The sequence below is a fragment of the Adiantum capillus-veneris genome, chromosome 24, assembly GCF_014529385.1.
Source record: "Adiantum capillus-veneris isolate H3 chromosome 24, ASM1452938v2, whole genome shotgun sequence".
NCBI classification, from domain to species: Eukaryota; Viridiplantae; Streptophyta; class Polypodiopsida; order Polypodiales; family Pteridaceae; genus Adiantum; species Adiantum capillus-veneris.
The window spans coordinates 9,326,537-9,339,476 of record NC_140954.1 but is presented as its reverse complement, the minus strand read 5'-3'; the positions used below and the strand labels follow the sequence as shown (position 1 = coordinate 9,339,476).

The 12,940-nt window shown below is 45.7% G+C and overlaps 1 protein-coding gene across 1 annotated transcript in view; it reads right to left on the bottom strand.

Annotated features, from left to right (window-relative positions):
- The window catches only part of LOC147425916 (uncharacterized), a 92,171-nt gene that overhangs the window by 7,200 nt on the left and 72,031 nt on the right, over positions 1–12,940 (bottom strand). The window lies entirely within an intron of this gene.

The window sequence follows — 12,940 nt, the reverse complement described above, 5'->3', positions numbered from 1 at the left end:
AAGGAGGGGCTACAGCCAATACACTTTGAAGGAGATGCTTGTAGAGCTGGATGTAGGAAATTCAGGGCTTGACAGACATTTATAGGACAAAGAGCAGACAAAGTATGGGAGACATCTCACGGAGATGGCGACTACACATTGAAACAGGCCCATAGGGCGTTAGGCGTTCGCTTTCACCCGAAATTCTTTACTTTAGACTCACACAGAGAGAACGTGCAAAGGAAACCTACGACGGGAATTAACACTTAAGTGCACACACAACTCGGAAGCTAGAATGCTCCGAGCAGACACCGACAACCTGTAGGCCCCAAAATTGGCGCCCCTTTCGGTATTTCTTTATTCTTTAACAGAGGGAATAAAACCTGTGATTTCCTACGGCTATTTTGGGCCGTGAAATGTGTTCGTGCCATTACACAAGGGGAACATTTTACAACTTTGCTGTGAAGTCAATTGGGCAACCAGTCGGGAGATTTTTAGGCGGCAACCCCGAAACGGGAAAATGCATGCAATCGTGTCAAGTGGCACATTTCTGTGCACTTTCCTCATGCAAGAGAAGGCAGCGCTGAATTTATAGCTGGGAGGCTCATTTTTGAGTTGTCTGTCACAGGTTGGGAAAGTCATCTATTGCGTGGGGATACTGAGTGTGAAGCGTCCTAGTACAGTTATGTTGCTGAAATCGGGCCAGAACAGATGGATTTCAGCCCGGATTATGCGGGACAGCTAGTTCCCTAATTTTAAAGAGATGCTTCCGTTGGGCTCCCACTGGTCATCTGACCATCTATCCTCATTGGGACCGCATCCAAAAGTGCAATGTTGGTGATCCCACCTTGACTTTATGCCTTTATTGAGTTCACTTCCTAGTATCCACCAACTTGCTAAGTCCGACGAGGGGACCTACATGATCTTGCACTGAGCCTAGATATCCTCTTACTATACGAATTCCAGTGCCTTCCGTCTACAGATGAAACTACCGTTCACATTGGTCATACAATCTCTGACCATTTGCAGCTTCAAAAAGAGGGTCTCAAAAAAAAAACAAAAATCATTAGAAAGAAACCAACAACTAAGGTTGGCAGTTGCCACGTCCTCGTGACATAGTTAACGGCTACCACGTCCCCGTGACATACCCCCCTCTTGAAATCGCAAACGTCCTCGATTGCATACCATAAATACACGCCATTGATGATCTTGTGTTGTTAGCACTCTTTTATCATCGCATGTATCCGCAAGAAAGGTCGTAACACATAGATACAAATGACTTAATGAGGCCTTCATACTTTTGTCATTTCCATCTATTACACTGAATTCATATGTACATTTGATATGCTAGCCCTATCATTACCCCTCCTTTGCACATTAGGTTGGGGCATAGGTAGGCTGTAACGCAAAGGCTTCAAGGTAAAGCTGCAATACATTTGGTGACTCTGACAATTCATGCTCTTCCATCCACTTTGCATCCATGGGCAGATAGTTCTTGAACTTCACCAAATAGCGTCTTCCAACCTGTCCTTTAACTTTTCTGTCCTGATGTGCCAAAATTTGCTCAGGTACCAAGATCTCATCAAGTTCCTCAACTTCTGCCTGATCCTCATATGGCATATCTTCCGGCACATCACCCACGAAGGGTCTTAGAAGACTCACGTGAAATGCATTACGAATCTTCCACGCATCAGGCAATTTCAGCTTGTAAGCCACATCACTGATCTTGTCAAGCACTTGAAAAGGCCCATAGTAACGCATGCTGAGCTTAGGAAACAGCCGTTCCTTGCCCTTCATCTTCTTTAACCTTGCCTTTTCGAACCTTAACAGAACCCAATCACTAGGTAATGACAGCAATTCACGACGGTGACAATCAGCAGCCTTTTTCTGCTTTGCCCGAGTCTTCTCCAAGGCAACTTTAATTTTCTTATACATTTCATCCATGTTCTCAACATATCGATCTGCCTCAAAGGTCTTGTCCTTTGTATGCAAAATGGGAGGAACTTTTTTGCCGCCTTTAACAATCTCGAAAGGTGCTCTGCCAGTTGATGAATGCACCGTTATATAGGCAAATACTGTTCCCACTTGACCTTATTATCTGACACATAGCATTTCAGCTTATCTAGGACAGTAGAATAAGCCTCTTCTGACTGTCCATCAGTTTGTGGATGAAACGAAGACGAGAACTTGAGCGTAGTGCCCATGTTCTCAAACAATCCTCTCTAGAACAAACTAGTCATGCGAGGATCACGATTACTGACAATTGATTGTGGCATACCATGGTACTTAAATACATTGTACATGAACAAACGTGCCATCTGATCAGATTTTATCTTCTTCATGACAGGGATAAAATGGGCTTGCTTGATGAACCTACAAATAATGGTCCATATACCATCATTCCCTGTTAGCGTTCTTGGAAGATCAAAGATAAAGTCCATAGCAATGCTTTCACATGGCTTATCCGGAATCGGGAGTGGTTGTAACAGCCCTGGTGCCTTTTGCCTATCAAACTTGACCTTTTGGCAAATCACGCATGCTCGTACAAAGGCATCCATATCTCTCCTCAAGGTAGGCCAATAGAAGAATGTCTCTACCGCTTTAACTGTCGCATCAATACCACGATGCCTTGCATACGGTGGAACATGACTCTCTTCCATGACCTTATGTCGCAATGGCCTAGTGACACGAAGTCTACCATGCATCATCATAAAACCATCTTTGAGGCGGTAGTGCTCATGATGTTGCCCGTCTTGCATCTGCTCAAAGATCCTAGCAAAATCTTCATCAGTAGCATATTGTTCCTTCATGTCATCTAACTCATGATGATAAGGAATTGACACAACTGAAATCTGTGCCTTTCTTGATAACGCATCAGCCACAACATTCTTCTTGCCTTCCACATGCATAATCTGGAAGTGGAACATGGAAAGAATGTTTGCCCATCGCATATGCTTTTCGGATAACTTTGACTCTGTCAAGAAGTATCGCAAGGTCTGATGATCTATTTGGACAACAAAATCAGCACCTAAGAGGTAGTGCTTCCATCTAGAAAACGCATGAATCATAGCCATGAGCTCTTTCTCATAGACTTGCATAGTCCTCTCTCGCCCTTGCAAAATTCAGCTTTCATAAGCCACTACCCGTCCATCTTGCCTTACCACTGCTCCGATGCTACTGCCACACGCGTCACATTGGCCCACAAATGACTTCCTAAGATCTGGCAAAACAATTACTGGATCTGAAGTCAACTTTTCCTTTAAGAGACTAAAAGCTGAAATCTCTTTTTGGGTCCATCTGAAAGTGACCTCTTTCTTTAGCAAAGCGTGAAGAGGTGATGCTATCTCTACAAAATTCCTGATAAACCTTCTATAGTAGGAACATAATCCCAAGAAGCTTCTAACATCGTGCACAGTCTTCAAGTCTGGCCATGTCTTAATAACTTCGACCTTTGCGGGATCCATTCTGACACCATCCTTTGAGACTATGTGGTCGAGAAAGTGGATCTCTTCCAGGAAGAATTCACTTTTCTTCGAATTGACAAGTAACCTGTGTGACTGCGCAGCTCTTCGAACACAATGGTCAAGTGACGCCTATGCTCCTCTTCATTCTTCAAATAGACTATCATGTCATCGAAGAACGTCCCAATATACTGTTGATGCGAGCGGAAAATCCGGTCCATCATTCCGTTGAACGTGGCAGGAGCATTTGTTAGACCAAACGGCATCACTAGAAACTCATAAAGACCAAATGTCGTTCTAAACGCAGTCTTGTGCACATCGTCTGGCCTTATACGAATTTGATGGTACCCACTCTTAAGGTCTATCCTGCTGAAAATTAAAGCACCCTCTAAACGATCGAGAATATCATCAATTGGAGGAATAGGAAACCTATTCTTGATGGTATTCTTATTCAACGCACGGTAATCAATACACACGCGCCATGAGCCATCCTTCTTCTGCAATAGGAGCAGTGGGGAGCAAAAGGGTGAAGAACTAGGCTGAATCAGCCCCTTCTCTAATAACTCCTCAACCTGGCCCATAATCTCTTTCTGCTGCGCCGCGCTAACCCTGCTTCTTCGGTGAATTTTTCTTTTGCTGCCCTCCTTTCTCGTTGCTCGAAAACCCACTGTCCTCTCCTTTCAACAAGGCAAGTCCAGTGTTACCAACTTCCATAAGCTGAGTGAGGGTAGCCACTCTGTTCTTGGTACAGTAATCATGAAGCCCTTTAGGCAGCCCACAACAGTACTTCTCTATCTGCTCTATCAATGGCACAAATCTGTAGGAGGTCACTGAGAGTAACGCTTTACAAAACCTCCGATTGTACTCTAGCAAGCTCTTGCATGTAGCCGAAGTAAGCTGGTGCCAATCTGTCATGATGTCGGCTTCAAATTCATTTGACAGTCAAGCGGATGCAAACATTTGCTTGAAGTAAACCCAAGTGGCGGGTGCCTGTCCTTGCATTAACAATGTCGTCCACCATGTAAGCGCATTGTCCTTCAAGAGAGTGGCAGCTTTCCTGACCTTAGAGGTCTCTGTAAAATTCCCTCCTGCATAAACTATATCAAACTGTTGGAGGAAAGTGAGAGCCTTTGCTTTATCCTCGAAGCCACTAAAGGTGCTGAACTTTACAGCTGCACCACCTTCTTTGTAAGCTTTCGGTTTCTCCAGTGCCCCCAAATTGTCATAATGAATAGTCTGCAACATGGGCACTGTAGTAGACATGATTGGCACGTCTTGGCCATTAACATTTTGCGTCAGAGGTGCGATATCTGGCTGCTGTCCCGAAAAACCAGCCATACCAAAATGACCCTGTGGCACCCCAAACTGGCTGCATGTCGATGCTACCATACATGGGGTTTGGCATCATGCCTTGCATACCCCCAAACACTGTTCCTAGCATGCACGATTGACTTCCAGGCGCATAACCAGCCAGACTTTGGAACACTGTTCCACCCCCGAAATACCCAGGATGAACCGTGGGTGGTGGAAAAACTGGGTGCATTGCCTGGTAACCAGTTCCCTGTCCATTCAAGACAGCATGCGAGCTCTGAAAGGTGGCGGGCTGAACTGGCATAACCTGTGGAATAGAGGTTCTGGCCAACTGTTCAAGCACAGGAGGAACCTGTTTTGGAGCCCCTGACTCCGCAACATGCGAGTGTTCCCCCTATCCTGCTGAGTCGCATGACGTACTTGGGCTTGAGCCTCAACAAGCTCTCTACGCAGTGTAGTTTGCCTACTTTGCTCTTGCACTAGTCGCGCTTGCAAGAACTCCATAAACCTTGGATTTTGCACCAGTTGCGAAAAGACATTCACCGCGGCAACTAACTGAGTCCTGAAATGCATCATCCTCAAGTTGCCCAATCATAAAGCCCTGTACTACTGGAGGGACATTCACATCAACAGGAGGTACAGACTAACGTGGCCATGAGCTCTCGCCAATCTCGAACACCATAGCAGTTTCCTGTCTGTCCTTCGAAGAGGAACCCTCTTCCACAATGCCCTTCCCTTTGTCGGCCATAGTGTAATCCGGCGTTCCTGTACTCTGTGTCTTTACCCAAAACAATCGAGGCTCACTCTTTGAAGAAAAAGTGATTGATGTCCCAACAACGGAACCTTGAAACTGGCCTGTAGGGCGGTAGGCGTTGGCTTTAACCCGAAATTCTTTACTTTAGACTCACACAGAGAGAATGTGCAAAGGAAACCTGCGACAGGAATTAACACTTAAGCAAACACACACACGGCTCGGAAGCTAGAATGCTCCGAGCAAACACAAACAACCTGCACGCCTCAAAATTGGAGCCCCTTTCGGTATTTCTTTATTCTGTAACACAAGGGATAAAACCTGTGATTTCCTACGAGCTGTCCCACATAATCCGGGCTGAAATCCATCTGTTCTGGCCCGATTTCAGCAACATAACTGTACTAGGACACTTCACAGTCAGTATCCCCACGCAATAGATTACTTTCCCGACGCATACGGACACTTTGCAAAACCTGGCGAGAATCTGCAGCACGCTGAATTCTCTGTTTTCTGCCCCGAAAATGCGCCAAATCACCTCTGCAGCAGTCCCCTCATGTCCCCGAACGTCCTAGGGGTATTAGGGACCATTTAGGGCTGAAACCCTAAACCTGCAAAAATACACAGCAGGATGTAATTTCCTGTTTTGGGCTCCGTTTCGCGTGCCGGTCGCATCCTAGCAAGTCCTCAAGCTCCCGCACCTATAGGGCTACTTGCCCTTTGAATCGGACGAGATTTCTCACGTGAAACCTCTCCAAATTCACCTGTACCTGCGGGGGATTAGCCACCAGCTAATCCAATACCTGTGCAAGAGGCTCTTGCCTCGGCAATCACGCATGACCCACACAATTGTCCATCAATCAAATGAAAAACCCTCGTGGGGCATCACATCACAACACGTAGGGGGGAGAGAGAGAGAGAGAGAGAGCAGTGTGTAGTATGTAGGGCATCGCTCCTAGCACCACACTGTACATAGAGGGGAAAGGAAGCACTCCATAGCTCTTAACCTGTGACAGACAACTCAAAAATGAGCCTCCCAGCTATAAATTCAGCGATACCTTCTCTTGCATGAGGAAAGTGCACAGAACTGTGGCACGATTGCACGCATTTTCCCGTTTCGAGGTTGCCACCTAAAAATCTCCCGACCGGTTGCCCAGTTGACTTCGCGGCAAAGTTGTAAAATGTTCCCCTTGTCATTCTGAAAGTAATGACGCAAACACATTTCACGGCTCAAAATAGCAGTTCCCTAATTTTTAGGAGATGCTTCCGTTGGGCTCCCATTGGTCATCTGACCATCTATCCTCATTGAGACCGCATCCAAAAGTGCAATGTGGCCCAACTATCGGATACTTTCTGTTGGTGATCCCACCTTGACTTTATGCCTTGCTAAGTGCGACGGGGGGACCTACATGATCTTGCACTGAGCCTAGATATCCTCTTACTATACGAATTCCAGTGCCGACCAACTTCCCGTCTACGGGTGAAACTACCATTCACATTGGTCATAGAATCTCCGACCATTTGCGACTTCAAAAAGAGGGTCTCAAAAATAAAACAAAAATTATTGGAAAGAAACCAACAACTAAGGTTAGCAGTTGCCAAGTCCTCGTGACATAGTTAACGGTTGCCACGTCCAGTGACACACATGGTCTAGCCATACTTAATGGCCTACAACGATTTCCTAGAGCGGCCGGTTTCACATGCTTTCCACACAGGCATGGGGCCAACATAGTGGACTATGTCATGGCGCAACCGAGCTTCATCTCGTGCATTCAGGATTTCACAGTAGGAGCCAAACCAATGGGTGTAGCAGTGGACCATGCTCTCTTGACACTTTCCGTCTCCTTTCAATACCATACAGCCCAGGTGTCATGAAAGAGGACGCATACCCGCTATACATTTACACCAAAGACCGGCTCTGTTTATACAAAGGGGATCTATAATCGTCTATGTACAACACCCAGCAGGCCAGGACTCTCAGTTGAGGAGATCACCACTTTACTGGCTGAGACATTGCATGATGCAGCAACAGAGGCATACCCACACACTTAGCCTGTTTAGACATGCCATTCTGGGAGCATGCTTCAAAACAGTTGGTATGACGAGCTGGGTGTATAGAGACAAGAGCACAACTTCAAAGGGATCTTCTCCTAGGGGTCATCAATCAAAGACAGCCTTCCGACGCCTTGTGGGACGGACGAAGCGAGCGTTCCTAGCTCAAATGGAGCGAGAATTATATTAGTTGTTCTTGAGTAGAGGCTCAGGAGAGGCATGGCTTTTCTTTCATGAGCACTCCCCTCCCCCAATAATTACTTCTCTTGATCTGTGAGGTCAGTATGCAACATCCTTATATACAGTCCCCAAACAGACACCCTTCCAGATCCTCCTCAGCCATGCCCATCTACGAGTACCTTCTTTAGCATTGAGATGGTAAAGACGGCCATTGATAGGACGAGGACCAAGAGGGTATATGATCATGATCGTCTAGTAGCGGAGCACCTTATACATGCTAGAGATATGCTGGCAGAGGTTATTGCAGTTTTGTTCAATCGTGTCATGTGTGAGGGTCTACCTGAGACTTGAAGACTTTCTACTATTGTGCCTATCTTCAAGGCAGGTGATCCTATGGAACCTCGAAACTACCGTACTATTATGATTGGCCACACGGCATGGTTGTATGCATCTATCCTTGAGCAGCAGTTGAGCAGGTAGGCAAAGAGTGAGGGTATACGAGCAACAACACAAGTTGGTTGCAGGAGAGGCTTCACCACCCTTGACCACACTCAGAGCCATCATGTCACAAGGCGAGCACCACGTGCCAATAGAAAAGAACAGACTGAACAGACTTTTAACACTTCAATAACAACTGAACTGAAAGAGAGAGACGACACGCGACACGGAGTGGCGGAATTCCACCCCAAAGAGTATTGGCCCCAAACCTTGGCGCCCCTTTCGGTATTTCTTTATATTGCATCAACACAGTACAAGCCGGTACTCCAGACTCTGCACCTTCTCCAGGAAGCATGCCAGAGAATGAGTCCTAACCTCATATTTAAAGGCCCTTGGCCTAAAAAGCAATTACAGTAAAAAGCCTTCAAAACTCAAAAGCTTCTGGTCCAAAAGCAAAGCCAAAAAGCTGCCAGCGTAAATCACGGAAATCCGTACAGCCCGCCACGTCATCAACCAATGCAATTTTTGGGAATCTCCTTGTTGCCCTTAGGGTTAGGGTTAGGGTTTTCAAAATTAGGAATTCAATGTCAAATAATGGACATAGGACTTGAGTTGGTGAGCTAAAGAGTGTGGAGGACATCTTTCCATTCTTCATTGATATGAGCAAATGACACTTGTAATTTTCCACCCTTGAGGGTTAATTCGAAAACTTAGTCATCCCAGTCTTGGACTGCTGTGTAAGTGTGCATCCATGGAACTCCTAGCACCACATCTTCATTCACATGCTCATTTGGAATGCAAACAAAGGTGTGTGGGCTTAGAAATCCATGCACAAATACGTTGAGATTGATCAGTTCCAATGTTGGTGTTAGCTCTTTATGGTAGTCTTTGACTTGTGCTCTGCAATGTTGAAGTTGTTGGGTTGTTGCTTTTTGATACATTGTATAGTTGATTGCATTAAGTCGTGCACCTACATCGGCTAGTGCAAGGGTTTGCAGGTTTTAGGGTTAGAGGTTCCAGAATTAGGGTTTTAGCAATTAGGGTTTTTGGCAAAAATTAGGATTAGGGTTTCTGCTCTCGGACAACCACGTCATCACTTTGTGACAGTTTAGTCCGCTCGGCCACATCTGTAAGTTGGCTCCATTCTTTAGGCTTTGACATGTCAGTTTGTTACATCTCCCCTTCTTGAAAGAGAGTACGATTACAACATATCTGCAAAACAACTCAAGTTAGCTCAAAAAGTCACTCCGAGGGTCATTCCGAGGGACAATCAATTTGCTCTTTTTATTAAGGAGTTAGCTTCTCCTTTCTGCTCTTTTGATCAAGGTGTTAGCTTCTCCTTTCGGCTGTTTTAATAAAGGAGTTAGCTTCTCCTTTCGTCTAGATCAGAACTCTTAATATTCCGGCGTAGTAAAATTAGCCATCACACCCAGACCGTACTGATCTTCCACGGGTGTCTTGATGCACTAAAATTACATACCCAAGCAATCTCATCCAATTAGGAATATTCAGTAATTGGCACATCACATGCAACACAAATGCTTACATATGCATGTTACAAGACACAACAAACAGCGCCGCTGAGCACTCCGCCGAGATAAAGGGTCTGCGGTATGAAGCTACTCAACAACTACCTCGTCACTCTCCCCGCAAATACCTAAAAAGGTCCGGGCCATGAGCTCAAAGGATTGTACAACCAAACGCTCCCCAGACCGCAGTCTGCGTCGCTTGGAGGTTAAAGCATACAACCAAACGCTCCCCAGGCATCGGCCTGCGTCGTTCGGAGGTTTTTCTAGCATACAACGGAACGCTCCCCAGGCATCGGTCTGCGTCGTTCCGAGGTTTTCAAACATACAACGAAACGCTCCCCAGGCATCGGCCTGCGTCGTTCCGAGGTTCAAACAATACCAATACAGTATTTCTCACTTCTCCACCTGGGAGTAAAATCACCAATCATTGAAACCAGTATCAAACCAGAGTCGAACAATTCCAATCGGCACCAAAATAGGTTCAAAACAGATACCATCCATTTCAAACAAATTCCAAACAGGATCACCAAACAAGATCAAACAGAACTCAAACTTAAAAAGCAATCTCGACATCAGTCGAGCTCAAAAAGTCGACTGACTTTCCATCTTGAAACAGTCTTTCTTTGGCGGCGATGGTAGTTCCAAGAGATAGCAATCACATCGAACCTCCAAGGTCATTTGCTCGTGAAGAGACATCTACTGAGAGATGTCGAGAAATTTCAAGTTATAATCTGCTACGGTTCCCATGGCAAGCATTTCAAGATACCCCACTCTGCCAGAAGTTGCACTCCGAAGGAAGATGTCAGAAACCATTATAACTTCGGGCAAAAACTTTCTTGAAAGCTTGCCAAGTACTTGGAGTATGCTGCTTGGTAGCTATCAACATTTGCAATGTCCATAGCACTGTCTCTGAGAAAAACAGTGACTTGAAACAAATCTAGATCCTTCTCTTGCAAGTGATCTTAATTGGCTTATGCCTTGTAAGACATGAGCGGTGAAGACGGGAGCACACCCTATGCGTGATGAAGTAAGGGTGGGAGTGGCTGATAAGTCCGGGTTGGCGGGTGAAGATCCCTCGAATAAAATTCCAATTCCAATAGCTCTGTCTGCTCTTTTGTAGGACCGATATGCTTTCAGAAAAGCACACGCCTGATGCTCTGATACCACTGTCACAAGGCCGGCACCACGTGCCAATAGAAAAGAACAGACTGAACAGACTTTTAACACTTCAATAACAACTGAATTGAAAGCGAGACGACACGTGACACGGAGTGGTGGAATTCCACCCCAGAGAGTATTGGCCCCAACCTTGGTGCCCCTTTCGGTATTTCTTTATATTGCATCAACACAGTACAAGCCGGTACTCCAGACTCTGCACCTTCTCTAGGAAGCATGCCAGAGAATAAGCCCTAACCTCATATTTAAAAGCCCATGGCCTAAAAAGCAATTACAGTGAAAAACCTTCAAAACTCAAAAGCTTCTGGTCCAAAAGCAAAGCCAAAAAGCTGTCAGCGTAAATCACGGAAATCCGTACAGCGTGCCACGTCATCAGCCAGTGCAATTTTTGGAAATCTCCCTGCTGCCCTTAGAGTTAGGGTTAGGGTTTCTACAGTTTTAGGCTTAGGGTTTCCAGAATTAGGGTTTCAGCAGTTAGGGTTTCTGGCAGAAATTAGGGTTAGGGTTTCTACTCTCGGACAGCCACGTCATCACTTTGTGACAGTTTAGGCCCCTCGACCACATCTGTAAGTTGGCTCCATTCTTTAGGGTTTTGCCACGTCAGCAGTTTGTTACACATCATCGAGGAGGGTAGAGCACGAGCACATGGGAGACAGATTTCTTGTAGCTTTCTGGATTTCTGCAAAGCATTTGACATGGTGCTTGGAGCCAGATTGATGCGCAGACTACGAGAGATGGGAGTGCCCATTGAGTTGATTTGGGGGATCATGGCTCTATATAGATCAGTGGTGGGACATGTACGCACTCCAGAGGGGATATCTAATTTAGTTCACTCCACTATTGGAATGAAACAAGGTTGTCCATTGTCTCCTACTCTATTTGGTATGTATATAGATGAGGTTTCTAATTACATTGACAATGAGGGTGACAGAGGTGCCCAACTGGCACGGACATGGATTGCACTATTGTTATTTTTTGATGATATTGTGTTGATCTCTGACTCATCGAAGGGTATGTAGTGACATTTGGATGCATTACATAACTTTGCGGAGGATAGTGAATTGTCTTTAAACCTTGGTAAAACCAAGGTTAAGGTGTTTAACACCACACTAAAGTGGATCAGAAGATTAGCACCTACATTTACTTATGGTCAAGAGATTGTGGAGTACACAAATACATACACTATCTTGGGGTAGAGTTCATTGGGCCAAGGTTTTCTTTGAAGAGAGCAACAAAGACTAGACTAACCAAAGCAGATGTGTTTGGAGGTTCAGTTCCAAGAACCCCGAGCAAAGTTGAGGCTCTTTGATACCTTGGTAGCTTGAGCTATGCTCTATGGGTTCAGGTTTGGGATCCCTCTGTGAGTCGGGATGGGTGGAGAGGTACGGAGAGGCCCTTGGTATCTATGATCTCTCGGCTGATTAGAGCTAAGGCCTCAATCCCACACGAGATCATTAGAGCGGAGTTAGAAGCCCCCCCATGGAGATAGAGGCGCTTTCCTGATAAGTGCTCTTGACAGTTAGCTTTACACGGGGACACATCCTGTTGGTACGCACAGATGTCATCATGGTTCCAGATACATTGCTTCAGCATGGACAGCTTGCCTCACTTCCAGTACTCCCTTGATGCAACGATACACCATCGTTGTCCCTTTCACGGGTGGAGATTGCCAGATTCATTTGCCAAGACTTGACCTAGTTGGACACCAGGAGGACATGGATAGAGGCAACCACGACGATGGCTTTCTCTAAAGAGCAACTCACAAGGGATGGGTTTGTGATTCGACCCCGCTACATGGATACACATGTCACAAACTGCTAATATGTCAAGTCACTGAAGACCTAATGTGTTAGGGCTCCCCGAGCCCAACCCTAGCCAACCTGCAGATCCTAACAAGGGACCTAAACCCTAGGAGAAGCAGATCCTCCCCGAGTGGGTCAAACATTAAAGTTGTACCCACACACACACCAAGCTAGTGTAAAAAATGTTGACGTGGCAGTAATATAAAGAAATACCGAAAGGGGCACCAAGGTTTGGGGCCAATGCTCTCTTGGGGTGGAACTCTA